The following is a 21,378-nucleotide window of genomic DNA, read 5'->3' on the forward strand; positions in this document are numbered from 1 at the left end:
ATTGGACTCTAATTAATGTTAAATGCTCCATATGCAGTAGCTTCAATTCAGTACGCCTAGAAAATAAGGCACTACATTTTCCTCAGGGGTCAAAGGTCATTACTTTAGGGGCTATTAAGGGTCAAAGGTAGTGATAATTACACTCACCGATCTGTATTCAGCCACAGAATAATTATGATGTTCAGTCATCGCAGCAATTGCTTAATGAATACTTTGAATCGTTCACACGCGGCTAGAGATGCAATTTATATTTTCAAAAATCTCAGCTCTGAGTCAGAAAATTGCAGTCTGAAGGGTGCAATGTGTTTGTTTCTTTATTTATTTATTATTGAAAGTGTGGACAGAAATGTAAATGTCATAATATAATTTGTAAAAGGTGAAAAACAAACCTTCCAGCTGTAGGACTGAAAATAATCCAAGATATTTGAAAAGATGTGTGTACTCCGGGGGTGATGAATTGTCACACCTTTAATACAATGGGGGAAGTTGTAATTATCAGATTGGTCAGCTTGAATGTCTCACATGGTCAGGGAAAGGATAAAAGAAGATTGAAACTGTTGCTCTGTCTCTTTAGCCCGGGACACACCAAACCGACGCCAAAGAACTAGTTATCACAATTAAGTTATCATCTCATTCATCTATTTTGTAACTATTTTAAGTGTAACCATAACCATATATTGTCATTAAACCCTTTCAATTACAAATAATGTGCTTACTAGTTTTGATTTGCTATTGATTTTGAAGTGCTACCTATTGCAATACAATATCGTCACTCTATATAGCAAAGTTCTCCCACATATTTAGCTATTGTAACTGCGCTTATTTTTTACGTCGATGGTATAAGTAGCAGTGGGTGGTAATAGACAAGAAATGTGCAGTTCTCTTACGAGAGGTTCTCTCGTATTGCGTAAGCTCTGCTTACGCAGCGGGAAAAGCCTTCTTTTCTCGAGATACTGAAACCAAAAATTATCCTTAATTTCATATATTGTCAACGCAGTGCGGCTGCAGGCAGCTGAGCTAGAGCGGCATACTGCGCGCTCATTGGCTGCCGCGCGGCAACTGCTTAAGCCTACCAGTGAGCCTGGCGTGACGTCACGCCCAATGAGGGCGCGCGCGACCTCGCGCGTCACAGCCCGCCAGAATGGGCGGCGTCAGAGCGTATATAAGGAAGGCTCGTAGGCTATATTCTCTGATTTCTGTCTTTTCAGCGAAGCACTCGCATCGCTGGTCTCTGAGAGGAAACCGTCGCCGTGGCCTTCTTGGATCAAGCTAACGAGCCAGCTTAGGACAGCCTGAGGAAGCCGGACGATCTCTTCGCCGCCTTCAGCCTGCCGTGCCAGCTCAGCTATCCGGCGATACATATCCTTCCGTGTTAAGCTCTTGTGTGTATTGCTTTTCTCCGCAGCACTCTAAAAGAGCACGAGGCGTTGTTTCAAATGCCTCGCACCACGTGCGGCTCATGCCGCTCACCGCTCAGCGACGGAGACCGCCATCTTCTCTGCGCTCTCTGCCTGGGACGGGATCATGCAGTCGTCGCGTTTTCCTCGGGCGGCTGCGAATGCTGTGAAGAGCTGCAGATGTCGACCCTGCGGGCTCGACTCGCCCTCTTTTCAGACGCCGCTCCTGCCGTTGCTGGGCCGCGAAAGAAAAAACGCCGCTCACAACGCCCACCGGAGCCTGAGACACGAGCCAAGGCCTCGCCGGAGCCTCTCCCGCGAGCCTCGCTCTCTCCCTCTCCGCCCCCGCTCCCCGACGCGCAGCCGACGGCTCTCGCCCTCGATGCCGTCGACACAGCGGATGAAGCGGACGACAACGATCGGCTGGACACATGCTCATTGTTAGCGTCGGACAGCGAGGCGTGGTCCGGCTCCGCCCGATCCACCTCCTCCACCAGAGCTTCCAGCAGGGCTCCCGCCGGAGTGGAGGCCGAGCTTCTCCACCTCCTCACTATGGCGGTCGAGCGTTTGGGCCTCGAGTGGTCTGCGCCGGAGGTACCCCCGCCTAACAGACTTGATGGATGCTTCCTGACCACCAGTCGCCAGGCTCCAGCGTCTAGACCGGCGCCGTTTCTGCCTGAGCTCCACGACGAGCTTTCTAAATCCTGGAACGCTCCAGTTTCGGCCAGACTCCGCTCTCCGGCCTCATCGACTCTCTCCCGCGTGGACGGAGCCACGGAGAAGGGGTATGACCGGATTCCACCGGTCGAACAGGCGGTTGCAGCGCATCTTTGCCCCCCATCCGCGAGATGGCGCTCAAAGGTTGCCCTCCCGTCCAAAGCCTGCAGGACTACTTCGGCGTTCGCCAGCCGCGCTTTCTCCGCCGCTGGGCAAGCCGCCTCAGCTCTGCACACAATGGCGGTCCTTCAAGTTCTCCAGGCGGACCTCCTCCGCCAGCTTGACGAGGGAGAACTGGACAGATCGGCCCTAACCAACTTGCGCAGTGCGACGGACCTTTCCCTTCGCACGACTAAGACAGCAGCCCAAGCGATCGGACGATCCATGGCTTCGCTGACCGTCATCGAGCGCCACCTTTGGTTAACTCTCGCCGATATGGGGGAACAAGAGCGATCCGTCTTCCTGAACGCCCCGCTCTCGCCTACTGGTCTCTTCGGCCCGGCAGTGAGCGGCCTCGTGGACCGTTTTTCTGAGGTACAGAAAGCGTCACAGGCCATGAACCTCTTCCTGCCCCGCCGCTCGAGCTCCGCTGCAGGCCGCTCTAGCCAGCCTCCTGCACGCAGCTCCGCACAGCGGCCGTCTCGACCCCCAGACTCTAAGCAGCGCCAGCGCGGCCGCCCCAGGTCCCGCTCCACCAGCCAGCACAGGCCGCCGCCCCCGCGTGGGCCTCGGCCTAAGGTAACGCTGAAGCCCGAGCCTGCTAAGTCCTCCTAGCACCCGTCGGGAGGAAAAGACGGGCGGCTCCCGCCGCGGCCGGACCACCGTCAAAACTAAGATGTATCCCTCTGCCAGTCCCCTTGTCAAAGGCTACTGCAGTAGTGCCCACAGCAGCCAACGAGCCAGTTTCGCAACTCTCTCGCCTGCACACAAACGCCGTTTTTACGGCGACCCAGATAAATCGAATAAAGAGTGTAATGTCTGGTCAGACGGCTCACGCCGTCAGTGTTATGAGTGTAGTAAACATGCCCACTTCCCAGTGCTCATCACTACACACAAGCACAAATTCCCCTGTGTACCCCACAGAGTGCACTCACATAAAGCGCGCTACGGCCGCTCGAGTGATAACTGTAGGTCACGTGCCCACACTTCAGTGCTCACACCTACACAGTGCTCGCTCTGTCTCACACGCTTGGGTAACGGAACATTCTGCCACTGGCCGCGTGTTAATAAAGAGCCCTGTGCCCGCTACACAGCACGCACACTCTCAGCTAAACATGCACGAGCCAGCCACCGGCGGTGTGTTAATAAAGAGCCCTGTGCCCGCTACACAGCGCGCGCACCCTCATGTACACACGCACAAGTCAGCCACCGGCTGTGTGATAATAAAGAGCTCTGTGCCCGCTTTACAGCACGCACACTCTCCGATAAACATGCACGAGCCCGCCCCGCTTCTGCGCCGCGAGCCGTCTCACAAAACGCTCTCTCACAGCGCTGTTCAGCCGGCTGCCGCCATCTGCGAACCCCCGTTCCCCCTCACTGCCACTGCGCGATTCGCGCTTACACCGCCACAGATTCCCCGTCCCGCGCTGTGCGACGGGCGAGAGTCAGAGGCGATTCGACCCCTAGCTATGAGTGCGAATGCATGGAAAGCTATCCAGGGTGTGTCGAAGTGGGTACTGAACACAGTGATAAAGGGCTATTCGCTTCAATTCGCTCGCCGCCCTCCGCGCTATCGCGCTCGGGCCGAGACTACAGTGAAAGCGGATGCAGCGCATCTGCTTCACACAGAAATAGCGAATTTGCTGCGCAAAGGGGCGATAGAACGGGTTCTCCCTCCGGGTTCCGAGGCAGGCGTATACAGCCGCTATTTCCTCGTACCCAAGAAGGGCGGAGCACTCAGACCTATATTGGATCTGAGATATTTGAACAAAACGCTTATGAAACGGCCGTTCAAAATGCTCACAACCAGTCAAATCCTCGCGCAGATTCGCCCGGGGGACTGGTTCATATCTCTCGACCTGAAAGACGCGTACTTTCAGATTCAGATTATACCCCGTCACAGGCCATTCTTGAGATTCGCCTTCGACGGCCAGGTATATCAGTACACCGTCCTGCCGTTCGGCCTATCCCTGGCACCCCGTACATTTACGAAGTGCATGGATGCGGCTCTCGCACCCCTGAGATCGAGGGGAATGCGAATCCTGAACTATCTGGACGATTGGCTCATTATAGCGCACTCGGCGGAGGAACTAGTTTCCCACAGAGAAGCGCTTCTCGGTCACCTGCAAAGCTTGGGTCTTTCCGTGAACTGGGACAAGAGCTCTTTAGCCCCCAGCCAGTCTATCACTTTTCTGGGTATAGATCTGGACTCGGCGGCAATGACAGCCAGACTGTCCGCACAGCGCGCGCGCTGTGTTCGACACCTCGCCGCCTCCTTTCAGGAGGGAAAAGTTTTTCCATTGAAAACTTTTCAGAGGTTGCTGGGCCACATGGCATCAGCAGCAGCTGTCCTGCAGCTGGGTTTACTCCGAATGCGTCCGCTTCAACGCTGGCTAAAAACGGAGACGCCCCGCAAAGCATGGATTTCAGGCCGTACTCCAATCAGAGTGACTCAGCGCTGTGTTACAGCCCTGCAGCCCTGGCTGACGGCCGAATGGTATCAGCGGGGAGTGTCGATGGGAACCATCGCACACCGCAAAGTGATCTCGACAGACGCGTCCAACATGGGTTGGGGAGCGACTCACGAAGGCAGTCCGATTTGCGGCCCGTGGTCGATTACGGAGAAAGACCTTCACATAAACTGTCTAGAGATGCTGGCGGTCGAGAAAGCGTTGAAGCACTTTCTACCGCTTATACGGGGACACCATGTGCTAGTTCGCTCGGACAACATGTCAGTGGTGTCGTACGTGAACCGCCAGGGTGGAATCAAATCCAGAACCCTGTGCGCGCTCGCAGAGCGCCTCCTATCCTGGGCTCAAGGCCCGTTGCGCTCCCTAAGGGCAGCTCATGTACCCGGTCGTTTGAACGACGGCCCGGACAGACTGTCCAGGGACAACGTTCCCCCAGGGGAATGGTCTCTACACCGCCAGACGATACAGACGCTTTGGCGTCGTTTCGGCGAAGCGAAGATCGACCTCTTCGCCACGAGCGAGAATGCTCAGTGCCAGAGGTTCTTCTCGAAAAGGGAAGACGCGCTGGCCCAGACCTGGCCCAGCGCCCCGCTGTACGCGTTCCCACCGATCTCGATGCTACCTCAAGTGCTAGCGAGGATCAGGAGTTTGAACTGCGCAGTGCTCCTCATAGCCCCGCGTTGGGAAAACCAACCATGGTTCCCCGAGCTAATGAGACTGGCAGACACAGCCCCATGGCCGATTCCGGTGAGGAGAGATCTCCTCTCTCAAGCCCGAGGCTCGATTCTGCATCCCCATCCAGAGCACTGGTCTCTGCATGCGTGGATAATCAACGATTACTCGTTGGCTTGCCAGAAGGGGTAATTAACACGATCACGCAGTCCAGAGCCCCCTCGACGAGGCGGCTCTATGCGTCTAAATGGTCAGTGTTTAACAAGTGGTGTGTGAATACGGGTTCTAATGCTCGAACCTGTGGAGTTCCACAGGTACTGAAATTTCTCCAAGAGATGTTGGACGCGGGCAGGTCCCCCTCCACGCTCAAGGTTTATGTCGCGGCCATAGCAGCGTTCGCTGAGTCGGCGCGCGGCCGTGCACTGGGCAGAAATGAACTCATTACCCGCTTTCTACGCGGGGCCAGGAGAATGAACCCTCCACGGCCCCCGACGGTTCCTATTTGGGACCTGTCCCTGGTCCTGGAGTCCTTAAAAGCGCATCCCTTTGAGCCTTTGGACTCAGTGGAGTTGAAATACTTGACGCTTAAGACCGTTTTTCTGCTAGCTCTGGCTTCAGTTAAACGTGTGGGAGATTTACACGCGCTGTCCATCAGCGCGTCGTGCCTCGAGTTTGGACCTAACGACTCGTTAGCCATTCTCAAACCGAAGCACGGCTATGTCCCCAAAGTGTTAGGCACTCCCTTCAGGACTCAGGTCGTTACCCTATCGGCTCTGCCGTCCTCCAGCAGTGAGGAAGGGGTTAACTGCCTTTGCCCGGTCAGGGCGTTAAGGTGTTATGTGACGCGCTCTGCAGCCTTCAGGTTCTCAGAGCAGCTTTTCGTTTCGTTTGGCGGGCGCACCAAGGGTCGCGCCGCTTCGAAACAGACACTGTCCAGATGGATAGTAGACGCTATTGCAGCAGCTTATGCGTCAAAAGACCTGCAATGTCCGTTAGGCATACGGGCTCATTCCACCAGAGGCATGGCCTCATCGTGGGCATGGTCCAGTGGGATTTCCATTGATGACATTTGTAAGGCGGCGGGCTGGGCGTCCCCCTCCACATTTGTTAGGTTTTATAACCTGGAAGTTCCCGCTATGCAGGCTAAACTTCTGTCAGTCTAGTCGTGATTCGTGTCCTGCCCAAGGGTCAGGCTGTATTTCCGATTAGCTTGTCTGTTGAGCTGCACGCTCAGGGTATCAGTTAACATGAACCGGCAGTGCCGTTCTGTGTTTTTTCCCTAGGTGTGCTTATGAACATGTGTTGGCCCGCACCGCTGGCCACCTGTTTAATCACCTTTATGTTTTTCTATGAGTCATATGTGATTGTTAGGCTCGCACGGCGTGGACAAAGGGTTCCCGCTGCGTAAGCAGAGCTTACGCAATACGAGAGAACCTCTCGTAAGAGAACGATACTTGGTTACTCACGTAACCTCGGTTCTCTCTAGAGAGGGAACGAGTATTGCGTTCCCTGACCGTGCTGAGCCTATCGCTCGCGTCGCTTCAGTCGACAGAAAACAGAGAATATAGCCTACGAGCCTTCCTTATATACGCTCTGACGCCGCCCATTCTGGCGGGCTGTGACGCGCGAGGTCGCGCGCGCCCTCATTGGGCGTGACGTCACGCCAGGCTCACTGGTAGGCTTAAGCAGTTGCCGCGCGGCAGCCAATGAGCGCGCAGTATGCCGCTCTAGCTCAGCTGCCTGCAGCCGCACTGCGTTGACAATATATGAAATTAAGGATAATTTTTGGTTTCAGTATCTCGAGAAAAGAAGGCTTTTCCCGCTGCGTAAGCAGAGCTTACGCAATACTCGTTCCCTCTCTAGAGAGAACCGAGGTTACGTGAGTAACCAAGTATCGTTTTCTACCATCATGCTGACAACGTTTCTTTAGTCATTCGGCAGTCTTGAGCCTGAACCCCTGCAGGAAATCCACCCTTACACAGCCTAAATAACGAGACGTCTTGGGACTAAATCCTTTCCTTTCTTCCTTTTTTATTCTTTACCTGGAAAGACAAATCACGTCTGTCTACTTGTGAAGTTATTATCAGTATGCTTTTATGGTATTGGCTCGACAGAAGCCAGAGTGTTACTTTGCCCAATAATATTTCCCACAATGCATTGCTCAAATGTATTATTGAGGCTGCATCTGCCATGTGCTACTTTTATCCCTAGTGACCCTTCAGAGTTTCAGAGGCACTTAAATTCATAAAATCTTCAAGTGTTGACTGAAACCAAGCAACTTTTTCTTGTTTCCTTGAACTTATTCCGATATTGGTTGTTTATTCTGGGAATTTCTTTGTTTCCATAAAGGTATAGGATCATCTACAATCTCTCTCGTCACGTGTTTATATTGGATTTGATCTGAATATGATCCACAAGCATCTGGACTTCACATTGAGGGCTTTAAGTGTGGTGTCAATTCTTTCAAATCTATTTGATTAATTGATCAAAACACAACCACACTGAGGATTAATGACAGTGAATAAATATTAGGGCAATGCTTAGGGCATTGATTAAATGAAATCCCGGTCTGATTATGGCAGAATGGGATTACATGGAAAAGGAAATGCTGGTTGCTCAACCTACAAATGTCTGGAATCACAAGCTCATACAGTGATTGACTGTTCACAGCTGTACTGATGGACTATTCAAGCACTAAACAACAAGAGCACTGAAAACCAGTGGATAACAGTAATGAAATATGAGAACTTTCTTATTTCTTACTTTATCTTCAATAATAACTTTTCGTCCTTTTCCTAATCATGCAACACACTAACGTTTAAAAGTTTGGGGTCAGTAAGATTGTTTTGTTTGTTTGTTTTGTTTTGAAATTAATACAGTGACTGTAAAGACTTTTACATTGTTACAAATTATTTATATTTCAAATAAATAAAAATTCTTTCTACTCACCAAAGAATCCTGAAAAAACAACATTAAGCAGCACAACTGTTTTCAACATTGATAATTGATAAATGTTTCTTATTTCTTCAGCATATTAGAATGATTTCAGATCATGTGACACCGAAGGATGGAGGAGTAATGGATGAACTTGAAAGTTCTACGTTACGAACAAACGTTCTTTCGGTAAAATGTTCACAATGTTTTTCTGAAACGTTTTTGTTGGACGTTCGTCTAACGTTTTTCAACTCGTTTCAGAACATTCAAAAGTAACATTCCCATAATATTTGCAAAATTATAAAACAGACTGTTCGTATAACCAAGAAAAAAAGGTTTTAAAACATTTAAAAACTGGACGGTTGGAAAGTTCAGGGAATATTCAGATTCTGAATATTCCCTGAACTCTGAACTTTCCAACCGTCCAGTTTTTAAATGTTTAAAACCTTTTTTTCTTGGTTATACGAACAGTTTCAGAAATAATGAATTTCAGAAATAATGTTTTATGGGAATGTTAATGGAAATGTTATCAAAACGTTCTTTAGAATATATTTTTGTTAGCTTTCATTAACACACTTCAAATTAATACGCAATAAACATTCCATCATGACATCGACACAAATGATTCTTGAAATAATTGAATAAAATTATATAATACTAATAATAATAGCCAATCCTCAACATAACACAAGCTTCACTCTTCACCACGATGTTAACTCCCAGAACTCCCAGGATAAAAACTCTAAAACATGGTAAACACTAAAAAGTCTCACTCTTTTCTACTTTTACTCAAAACACACTTAATTTCAACATTTATTCTCCTCATTAAGGCCCTCACAAAACATTCTTTTGCCAAACAATCCCTTGCTTGAATGAACAAACATGATTCATGTTGTCTCCACACAAATCTCCAGAAAAAATACAATTTTAGATGACTGGGGGGAAAAACCCAACAAAGAATTGTGTTCCATTAGTTCATTTTAAGTAGCTTGGCAGGTAGCATAAATGTATTTTTGAGTAAGCGTTGGCAGAAAACAACATATTCGTGGGACAGCAGGGCACTTTGTACACAAATGGATCCGACAGGACATGCGGGCAGCAGCGGTAAACATCCGCCGTGGCCTGGATTTACTGTACTAATGTCAGATGAGGAAAAACACCCCGATGCACTCTGGAGCGGCAGCCCTGATTCGCATGGATTCTGTGGATCGTCTCCGCCTTTTGTCCATAACAACTCCCATTATTTTAGGATCACTAACCGAGACGTAGTCAAATCCCAGTGATTCTAAACAAATTGGCCTGGATCAGCCACATTATTTTAGAATGGCTCATCCCTGCAGTACGATTCCTGCGGGATGAGTCGGATTACATCCGCCCTCCTTTCTGCTCTGCGTTTGCTACTTGTTGTGGTAAAATGTCTCAAACTATGAGCATCAAATTTGAATTAAGGAAAATCAAATTCCCTATCATCAATCACACAAATCATTTCTGCAGACGACCTGTCATGATAGAGCTCATCAAAAATCACACACTTTTTCAACAGCATGGGTTTCAGAAGTAGGATTAATTTCTTATTCATTTTCTACATGAACATTTCAGAACATTCTGTGGTAAACAATCCTAACCCTTGAACCACATCAGAGATGAAATTGTGCAACATGTGATTTGAATATTCAAAACGCAGAAAGACAATAGCCCTACTTCTTATTAAGTGAACGAGCAGACGTGCGTGAATGATTGAATATGTCAGTTTTTTGTGGTCATAATGTAATTTCTAATAAGAAAACACTAATTCTGTATTTTATTTATTAGGTGGCTATAGCAAACATTAGATTCATTTACCAAGGTGATGGAAATTACCTGGTAGCGTTCCCATTCAGCTCAATGGCTGCATCCGAAATCACACTATTATAGTATAGTAGTAGATGAAAAACAGTGTGTGACAAAAGTATGTCTGAATTCACAATAGGCTACTCATTAAAAAAAATGACCTACTACTTCTGGCGAGATTGCAATTCATTTTAATTCTGCTTTAAATTTGAATTGCAATAAAATATGAACAAAGCAGAATGGGGTGTTCTGTGGTCCTCACTTTTTTTTTCTTTTTTTTTTTAAATGGTCCACCAACTGAACATCGTTGGGAATTGCTGAACTATGTGAAACTAAGCAATGGGTTTTAGCACAGGCTCCATTTCACCCATTCATGCAGCTTTAATTACTGAACATTATCAGTTCTAATACTGCTCCTGTACAGCATAAAAATGCATGAGACGTTACCGGCACGGGCAGAAATACGAGTATCATTCTGTTCACGTTACCTTTCAGCTATTACCAATTATTTCCCCCTGAATAAACACTGTGTCAGAAGAGGAGCCGCAAGGTGCATTTTCCTACAAATTAGTCAGGAAAGGATCTGTCCCCCTCCACACCAGTGACAGTATAATCGATATTCCTCACTTATTTTAATGTCTAAACCACAGCTACAGACACCAAGAGTCAGTTTGGTATTCAGTGTTTTGTCTTTTGTAACTGCTCAGAGTTGCAGTTCTGTAAGTTTTGGATGTGTCGAGTGAAATGCCAATGCAATACAGAGGCAGATTGTGCAGATAGGCTGCGTCCGAATTCGTATACTCTGTTGAGGAAGTACTTATTTTGAATAAGCAATTACTTGACGACTGCTAAAAAAGTATGTTCTATGTTATAGTATGAGTGTCACCATGTTGTCATTATCATGTGACCAACCAGCCATTCATAAATCCTCTCCCCGTGGCCTCATGGGATAGTAAAGTGTCCATCATATGCATACTACAGTATCTCGCCCAAAGTATTAAAGGGGTGGTATAATCTCCTTTTCACAAGATGTAAAATAAGTATCTAATGTCCCTAGAGTGTGTTTGGTAAGTTTTAGCTCAAAATACCCCACAGATATTTGTATATAGCATGTTAAAATTTTAACTTTTTGAGGGTGAGCAAAAATGCACCGTTCTGTGTCTGTCCCTTTAAAAGCAAATGAGCTGCTGCTCCCGGCACAGAGGGCGGAGCTTCAAGAGCTTGTGTCCTTTTACCTCACACAGACATGCACTGAAAATTTCAAAAACTTTTAGCCTTTTATGTTCAAACCGGAGTCAGACAAAGATGGAGAGACTCAAGAAGAAGTGACAACATGTAGACAACATCTCTGAATGGTAAGTTGAGGAATTTATGTAGCTTATGTGTAGTTATCTTCTAGTCATTGATTAGCATATTCGGGCGGATTTATGTAAATTTCAAGGTTAGTGACGTCACTGACCCGGGAGGAATGTTGTGTAGTCCCTACCAGCCGTTTGTTGTAGTCCTTAAAAAGCAATTTCTGTAAAATAAAATATCTCCCTTTGCTTTGAACTTTGAGCGTCGTAACTTTGCAGATGTTGTTTATGCTCAAACAGCAACATTACACACTAACTAAAGTTAGAAAAGTGAAATCATAATCAACCACCCCTTTAAGGTCATCCGGGGACTTTTTACCAACTCTTTTATGAGTACTGTGAATTCAGATAATACTTCTTTTGTCACATACAGATTTTCGCCTACTAGTAGGGAAGTATGCGATTTCAGACACAGCCATACATTCATCCCAGACAGGGCCGTTTCGAGGCAAACTAGGCGGTATCAGTTGAAGGGGTGCCAATGTGGAGGAAAGGCAATCTAGGGCTCCAAAATGGCCAGAATCGGCCCTGATCCCAGGAATCCAGGTCCTAGACGTCTCTGTGTAAGAAGGAGTAGACTGTTAACTGACTGCGGTAAACCTAGAGAGGGAACAGTAAAAGAGATCTGAGTGCCTTTTTAGTGAACTAAAAGCGAACTTTGGAAAGCACAATTCATCCCAATGCATTACTCAAGCTGTTTGCGGAGGGGATGTTGTGTGATGTATTATTAGTGATGTGGGAAAAAAAATGGAGTATTTATCTAGAAGCCCTCTAATGTTGTTTATAGCTACAGTCTAATGCAGAATTGATCACATGGGCTTGTCTAGTGGTTACAAACACCCCCTAAAAAGCCCTAACCCAGGTCACCCCAGAGCGTACTAGTTTGCACTACTTCAAACAGTGCTTTAGGCTTTCTACATGCACAGCAATCAATGCAGATGATAACATTAAGAATTTCACAGAGACTAAGAAACTACTCAAAAAACCCTAGCAACTGCCATAGCAGCACAATCATATCCACTCAGAACAGAACAGAACAGTCGGGTTCGTAAAAGGGAAGGAAATGGATTTATAATGATACATTTTTTTAAACCTTTAAAAACAGACCTGCTGTGACCTATGAGGTTGTTAATCCATGGTATTTGCTTCTGCTTAAGCCATCAGCCCGCATTATTTCATCTTATGTTTGAAATAATCGTATTTAACAACAGAATTCCTATAGAAAAACTACATTACCCTTGATGCTGTACAGAAAATAACACCAGAGTCTTAAAACGCAACACGCTCCAAAATAGCTCTTTAGCTCCTCCCACTCCCATGAAGCACTGCGAATGACATAATCGAGTCGATCTCCTACGCTCTCAAAACACTAAAATGTTTGTATATGTATGCAATAAACTTAATATGTATTGTTTTAATACATATAATCAACATTTGTAAATTAGTACTTTGTCTTTTTGTTCAAAATTTCAAATAAGTACTTTTTTTCTTCAAATCAAAGTTTGTGGTGTTGTGATTCCCCTCGTAGCTGGTTGGCTTGGTTCATGGCTTATAGCTCTTTAACTAATACTTTTTTTGAAATTTCTATAAGTGAAATGAATGGAAACAATACTTCCAGAGCCAACGCCCATGAAAAAGTGGGCGGGAACTGTTGCACTCTATTAAGAACCACTCAGAATACTCCAGCAACCGCCTAGCAACACATTAACCATTCAAAACACACAAGTTTCTCAAGGCAATGACCCCCGTTTTCTTTTCAGAAAAAGTTAAAATCCAGTAGTTTTATATAAGAGTTTGTCTTCATAAATATTTATTTTTGAAAATTCCTGTGGCTTTGATCAACAATTTAATATCATCAAAGTCATAAAATTATTATTAAATTACAGCACACTCCAGGCGTCCTACAACCCTAGTTTCATTGGCTCAGTCTCACCTACTCTCCCTCTCCACCCGTAATTCTTAGGTGTTCATTTAGGTCTTATGTAAAGTGTTGCAGTGAGACTCTGGAGGTTCTGTGTTATTCCGAAGCATTAACCCCAAAGCTTTAGCAGTATTATGCAGACGTATAATAAGAATTAGCATTTCATACGACTTTTTCATTGAGCATTACAATAATCACTGGTACAAACCACATACTGAAATATTAACAGTTATATTGGATTATTAAGAACCAAGACTTGTACAACATAAGCAATGAGAATTAAAATGATGATGACAAATTCCTTCAGTCACAAAATGGCCATTTAAAAGTTCAAAGTTCTCAACGAACAATTTCGCCACCTAATTTCAAATCGGCACGCTTACAAATTGATTATTTTAACATCAAGAGGAACTCTCCCTCAAATAAAACCACGGTACTTAACGAACAGATTCTTATTTGCCTGCTGGGTGTCTTCTGACATACTCTGAAAGAGTGCTCATTATTGACTCATTAATGAACATCTTAATTAAGTACATCATTCACAGCACTGCCACTCAAATGTGTGCTTGTCTGTTATGAGAACGCCTAAATCTTCGTTTAACTTCTATTTAAATGAAGGCATTGCATGATGAACATTTATACATCTCAATGAAGTGGTAATTGGCTGTTTGTGTCTCAGAAAATGTACCCGCTCCAACTAATCACAGACACACATAAGAATTGCTCTGCGTAGCAAATTTGTATTCTATTGTTTTTCTCTCAATACTGTTAAACAGTGATGTTGACTTATATATATATTTTGGATTTATTTCTGTCGTATCAACTAATCTCAACCACTTCTGGCCATTTTTACAGAGTTTTAGAGAACTATCTCCATAGATGTTCCATAAAGACATATAATTATGACAGGGCACATATCAATAAAACAGAAAATTTGCATAATCACATAATGCTCTCTGTTATCTTCATATAGAATAATAATTATGAGTCTTGATTACACTTATATTTCTTACTATGTCTCAGACTAAATTAACTATCCCATTAGCTAAATCAGAATAAAAATGTCAAATAAAAATTACACACCTGTTCTTAGGAAAAAGCGAGTCTTGTCTATGCAAAAGTCCCCACCATGATGCTAAGGTGTTGTGTGTGATTGCCAGGGAGAAGATCTGCATGATTAATCGTTAAAAGATTGCAATCTCGGTTCAAACACCCACACAATTTCATTCCTAAATGACAACGATTCGCCTGTGTCTATTAAACCTTTGACAAAATCACACCGGAACATTCAGATCTGTGTTGGCGCTGGCGCTGAGCCAGAGAAAGCAGTTGTTATGTATGTTTGAAACAGCTTCACAAACAATCTTTTCAACCACACAGTGTCGTTATTTCTGTGTTACAAATATTCAAATTATCACAGAAGAAATGGGTTAAAATTTTATAGTTCAGATATAAACACTGATGTCTAGGGAAGCAATCAAAATAGAGCAAATCAACTTTTGAAAGTAACTTGACGCTTCAAATAATGATCGTCAATTACATCGTTACACCAGTAGGTGGTGACAAGTGACTTTAATTTATTTGTCATTGAATCATTCATTCAAGTAACGAAACAAGTCAAGTCTTCATGAGTGAGTCATTGAATCGTTCACTCAACTGATTTAAAAAAAAATTAATTGACAAATAATTAAACATTTTTAAATAGACTGCAGCAATTAACATATTGTCAAAACTTCTAGTGAATTAGGCCTACATGTTATTTTGTTTAAAATGTCTGTTCAAAATCATGGGAGAATCACAATCTCTGTGATTCTCAATTTATCCAGAAATATGCAGCTCTACCAGGGATTTTTCTATACGGTTGCTAGGGTGTTCTGGGTGGTTGCTATGATGTCACTAAGGTGTTCTGGGTCAGTAATGACACACCTCTTCTCAACAAACCACACAATTTGAGGTATCATTCATGTCTGTAGCACAATTAGCGCGGGACGAATTACACTATAAAGTTTAATAAGCTTAGGGCTTTGATTCAAACTTCTCCAGACAGAACAGGTGTTTTTAGTTATGATGTTATGACTCTTAAGAAATTCAAGTGATCACTAATTAAACAGAGATGGGAGAAAAGGAGGCATGCACATATGCTCAAACTCATACACATGCCTGGCAGCTCACCTTTGCCATCTCCTGGTTAGTAATAAAAAAAAGAGTTTGAGATTGAGACTGTAATATCCAAGACAATTTTAATTATCTGATCTGACATTTTGCTATAAACAGACTATTTATTCAGGTTTAGGTTAAACAAAATCTACAATGACCTGGTGTGATATTTGTAAAGGAGAGGGTTTTATCAGCAAGTCTATTTCACAGTTGACCTGTCTTCCCTCAAAATCAAAAAGCTCTCTATAGTCAATAAATTGGTGGCTTGAGTTTTTGAGCTCCGGAATAAAACGTTTAAAACGGCAATTTTCCAAGAGCTGTAGGTACAAGTCTCACTAATAGTGGTTCAACCCTCTCCTCCCAAGTCATTCGCAAGACATTTTACTTCCATAACGCAATCAGACTTCTGAGTGAAACAACGGGATATACAATGAGGGAAACAAATATGTTATTATTAGATAGACAGTCTGAGGGGCCGTTCACATTGCACATGGAACGCTTTTTTACATTTCACTCATTTGGTATTACATTGTTCTGCATGCAAGTCTGCGCTAGACGAATGTGTTTGACCGAGACTGGCACGAAACTGTGTTTCTAGGTTCTGACGTCACAAACTACCTTGTAACCAATCACATCAATGTGTGGGCGGGCTTTAGCATATCATTAACTATGCTCTGAAGCAGGGGAGTCTCAAGAGAAGCCAGGTTTTCCCGGTATATTTTTCTGTTGATATGAAAAATCAGGTATATTACGATATTATAATGAACTATATGCCCATATATGCCTGAGATGGCGAACGGGAACATGGTTTGTGTAACATTAGCAACACATTATTAGCTGTTTGATAACACAGTCAAGCAAAAGGCTAATCATATTAATTACCATTATGTGTCCGATGTTGTAGAGAGAGCGATACATAAAACACCATTCTGATACATCGACTTCTTCTGAATCAGTTTCTGGTTCAAACATATATGTCTGAATTAAAACAGTATATCCACTTGCCATCGTGCAGCGTTTACAACAGTAAAGTTGACCGAGTGGATCAGGTACTCCGAGCTCATGTGAGTGAGTGGAGGCGGGGCTAATTTGCATATTCATGGTCCGCGTGTACTAAAAGAAGCAAGGGTGTAGAGTTACATTCAAGCTATTTTAAGGCATGAATATTTTTTTTACGGGGGAAAAAACTACAGACTACAGGGGGACTCGAGACTCCAAAACACGTCTCCAGACCTTATAGGGTTTTTTCAGTCCTCTACCCTGCGTCTTAAACGCATTCTGTGTGAATGGCCACTGCTGTCTGTACATTATTTTGCCTATTACACGACTACTCGCCAAATAAATTCTTATATCTTCTTACCTGTAGGCTATATTATCTTAAAGATTCTGCTAAGAAAAAACAGTCCATTACAAATATACAAAACAATCGACAACAAGACGAACACTGCAACAATATACAGTAATATTAATACTGAGGTCATTTTCACCATAATTCAGAACTAAGACGCAAGATGGCACCAGTGGCATTTGCATGAAATGAGAAAGAGCGAGTCTGCGGTGTGATTAATAGTGACATGACAGTATCACGACAGTTTAAAGGTACAGTAAGAGATTTCTGAGAAACGCTGTTGAAAGTGGATCGGACCGAGCACCAAAACACTTGTAGCCAATCAGCAGTAAGGGGCGTGTCCACTCATTAGGGGGAGGAGCCTGTGTTGCTGCATAGCGTGTTGGTGAATTTGGGTGGAGCTATCAAGATAGGAGTGTGATCCTTTTGGGTAGGGGCGTGTTTGTTTTGGTGATTTCAAATATCAACAGCGTTTCTAAGAAATCGCTTACTGCACCTTTAATTAAAAATATTACACCACTGGATGACGTGGCGCGATTGATCAATCAAAATCAAGGATTCCAGAGAACCGTGTAACAAAAATATTAGAAATCTTAGATATCTTAATATTAAAATGATATTATTAGGGTAATGTCAGACAAACATCTAGTATGAAATCGTCATATGACTAATATAACACTTTGAAAATGAATAATGGAAGTGTGCTGCAGTCAGTGCTTGCCATAAAGGATTTCTGTGGCCTGTGTACAGTATCCCGTCTTATCTCCACCTCTCAAACTGCTCTCTCAGGATTCTGATGACAGTAAAGCAGCTCTTCTGCACGAACTGAAGTGCCTTAATGCCTGCACTGGCATTTTAAAACCATTTCAGGGAGCCGGTGAATTTGCCTTCACACGAGTCGAGACATTGCGATGGCAGATTCGGCCACAGCTAAAGCTGACATTAATGCAGAATGGTGCACATTATTTGGATGTTTGTTTCAGACATTACGGATAAGGTCTAAGGTAAATGCTTTCAGATGTGTTTATTGATTTTGCACTCTGGGAACATTTAAGGCTTTCAAATCTACACATTTCTGCTGTTTTGTCTCCAGGAAGCTTCTTAAAATGAGTTTGAGAACATAATAAGCAGGTGAAATTTCATTTTATTCTCCTTTTTTTCATTTGCAAGAGTAATATTGTTTGTCTACCAGCTATTTCAGTATGGCTATTTTAGTGCCACTAGAAGAAATAGAACAAATAAACTAAAGACAGCATTCCAGCTGAAGTGGCCTATTCAAAGCTCCAGAGAAGCAGCTCTGATTTAAACATACAAAATTATGCATGACAATGTAATTTTTGAAATGACATGTATGGGAAAAAAAGTTAAATAGGAAAGGAAGAAAAAGCAATTGTTGCTATCACAGTTCATCACTGTTGCCTGAAAGGAGATTGAAAATTAGCTTGTAACTAGAAGAGAACATCCAGTGACAAACTTTAATCTTATTGTACCTGTAAAAATGAATATTGAAATGAAGTTCAGCCCAAAGGCTATTTCTCTTGGAAAATTAAATTATTACATGCTGGCCAATGTAGCCTGAAGCTGTGGCAGTTCAGATTACGCAAGATCAGCGGCTCTCAACCTTTAGAACCCCAAGGTCTCCCTTTGTCAAAGTCGATTATCCTTATACACTCTGATTTTCCTCTTGTACTGTTGAAATTATAACTAGAGGTACTTCTTTCAAAGCGCTTTTATTAAGAAAATCTAGGGCTGTCAATAAAATCAAATAATTAACTGTTCATATTTCAAGGAAATAAAACACAATTTGTACCTAATGAAGCTGTGATGCAGCAGCTCTCCAGATGCAGAACTTCTTAGGCTGGATATTCTTCAGAACTCTCTGCTCAGTTAGCCTATAATGTTTAAAATACAGGAAACAAAACAAAGAGTAAAAATACAGGGGAAATGTGTGTGTGTGCGCATGTGTGTGTACTTGTACAACTATCTTTGTGAGGACCAGTTTTAGTTTTAGACCATTGGAGTGACATTTTGGCCGGTCCTCACTTTCTGAGACTCTTTAAAGGCCTGTTTGAGGGTCAAGACTTGGTTTTAGGGATAAGGTTATCATGAGGTTAAGGGTCGGTTTAGGGTCAGGGGTCGGGTTAGGCACTTAGTTGTGATGGGTAAGGTTAGGGTAAGCGGCTAGAGATTGCATTGTGTCAATGAATGTCCTCATAAAGATAGATGTACAAGAAAGTGTGTGTGTGTGTGGATAGATAGATAGATAGATAGATAGATAGATAGATAGATAGATAGATAGATAGATAGATAGATAGATAGATAGATAGAATATCAAATTACATAATACTAAACCTTATAATTTTAAGATATCTACAACACTCTTGGAAGTTTGCTGAGGCCACCTTTGGTAATACAGGTAATAAGAGAAGTTAGAAAACAATAAAAACTAGAACTGGGAGAACTGGGAGTGCAGTCGGGCGTAAATCTTTTGTATTGACATTTTTTGCTTTGCAATTTTAGTTTCAATATTGCTTGAAAGGCGGCAGGATTCTTAAGTAGAGTTAAGATGAAAAGTGGGTGCAGTTTTGTGTCTGTCTGATTACATACTAATTAAGTGACACAAAAAAAGCTAACAAAAGAGACAAAAGACTAAAATCCCAAAAGCAAATACCACAAATAAGACGACAACATAAGAGAAGAAAAAGATTTCCATCACAGAATGATGTAAAACTGTGTGGTTGCCATGGAGACGGAAGCTGTAAAATTCTGTATTGTACAGCCATCTAGTGGCAGAACATGAGCTGGATAATTTAATTCATTTTCCCTTGAAAAAGTAAAGTGATGGATAGTTCCAGTTCTTATACTACTAATTATATATATCTTATATATATCTTATACTACTTATAATATACTACTATACTACACTGTATCCTATGGAAGCTTTTTCCTAACAAAATTAAAATGAAAAATCAAATGCTTAAATTGACCAAATTATAAACCAAAAACAGCTGTTCAAATGATAAATCAAATTCAAATGAGACATGTCAATCAAGTGGTGTGGGCGGAGTTTTAAGGTGGAAGAGGAGACATTCTTGTGTGCAGTTCGGGTGACTGCCACACTTGAGTAAAAAATATGATTCTGTAAATCATATTGATGAGAATATTTTCTCATAATACTAAGAAACTTTTGTATTACTTCTATGATGCAGACCAGCAGGGAAGGGCAGGCTAGCGACACCTGCTGGTCAAAGCCGTCTAAATGCGAGAAACGTTCTGCAAAACAGGTGTTCTCGTTAAAGTCAGTGTAATCTACAAAGTGTAATCTATAATATCATTAAATAACATTAATGATAAATGATCAGTATAGGCCTAGTATTAATTTGTGGCACCATTTGTCACACCTGTAAGAAAATGATTTCTTAATGCTTAATCTGTTAATGAAAGTTTTACATGATAATGTTTTCAAAACACTTACTCACGTGCAATAGCGAGTGGGCATTAATACCATAGATATATATATATATATATATATATATATATATATATATATATATATACAAAAGTGCCTCATTAGTGGCTGTTTCTATGGGCCGCTATATGTAAGTCGTCCACCATATTGGAACGGTCAAACATTTGAGAGCAAGTTGACTGATTTAGCTAAACTAACACAATACAACAAGACGAAGGCATCAGCTAACATTAAACATTAAACATTAAAAAGTTACCATATAAAACACAAACCAACACATTCTCACATGTGAAAAGTTTTCCCATTTCTTGGTGAACTTAAATCTCGGCAGTTTCACAACCACAAAAGTGAATGAGGACAAGCTGACCGTTCCATGATGGCGGGACGCGGGAGAGCCGATGTGTCTGGGGGGGTCGAATGTGGCATCTACATATATGGGTCAATGACGTGATGGGTCTTTTTTTTTTTCCAAAGGCCTTAATAATAATTTAAAAAAAATATATATATAACATACAAAGTATGTAAGGTAGTACAACTTGATCTCTTTTACTGAATCCAAAAGGTTTTAATTATATTTTACTACATATAAAGGTATTTTAAAGATTTTGAAGTGTCAAAAGGTCATTCGGTAAAACCGATATAGTAAATATTTAAATGGAATAATATTGTTTTTAATAACTAAAGGAACTACAATAATACAAATATAAAGCAGATAAGGCTCTTTTTTTACATTTCCCCTTTTCTCCTTTCCCTGTGCAATGTTTTACTTGAATATGTTGGAGTGTTTAGAGTAGTCCAATAAATGATTACATTTATGAGATCAGTGATAATTTATTTTAATATTTCTTCTGTGGTACACACTATATACTATCTCAACATCAATGTCAAATCAGTTTTTAACTTTCAAATCAGTGGTTAAACAATGACTTTTTTGGTGACATTTTTTCC

The sequence above is a fragment of the Abramis brama genome (genome assembly GCF_963993115.1).
Source record: "Abramis brama genome assembly, chromosome: 24".
Classification (NCBI taxonomy): Eukaryota; Metazoa; Chordata; class Actinopteri; order Cypriniformes; family Leuciscidae; genus Abramis; species Abramis brama.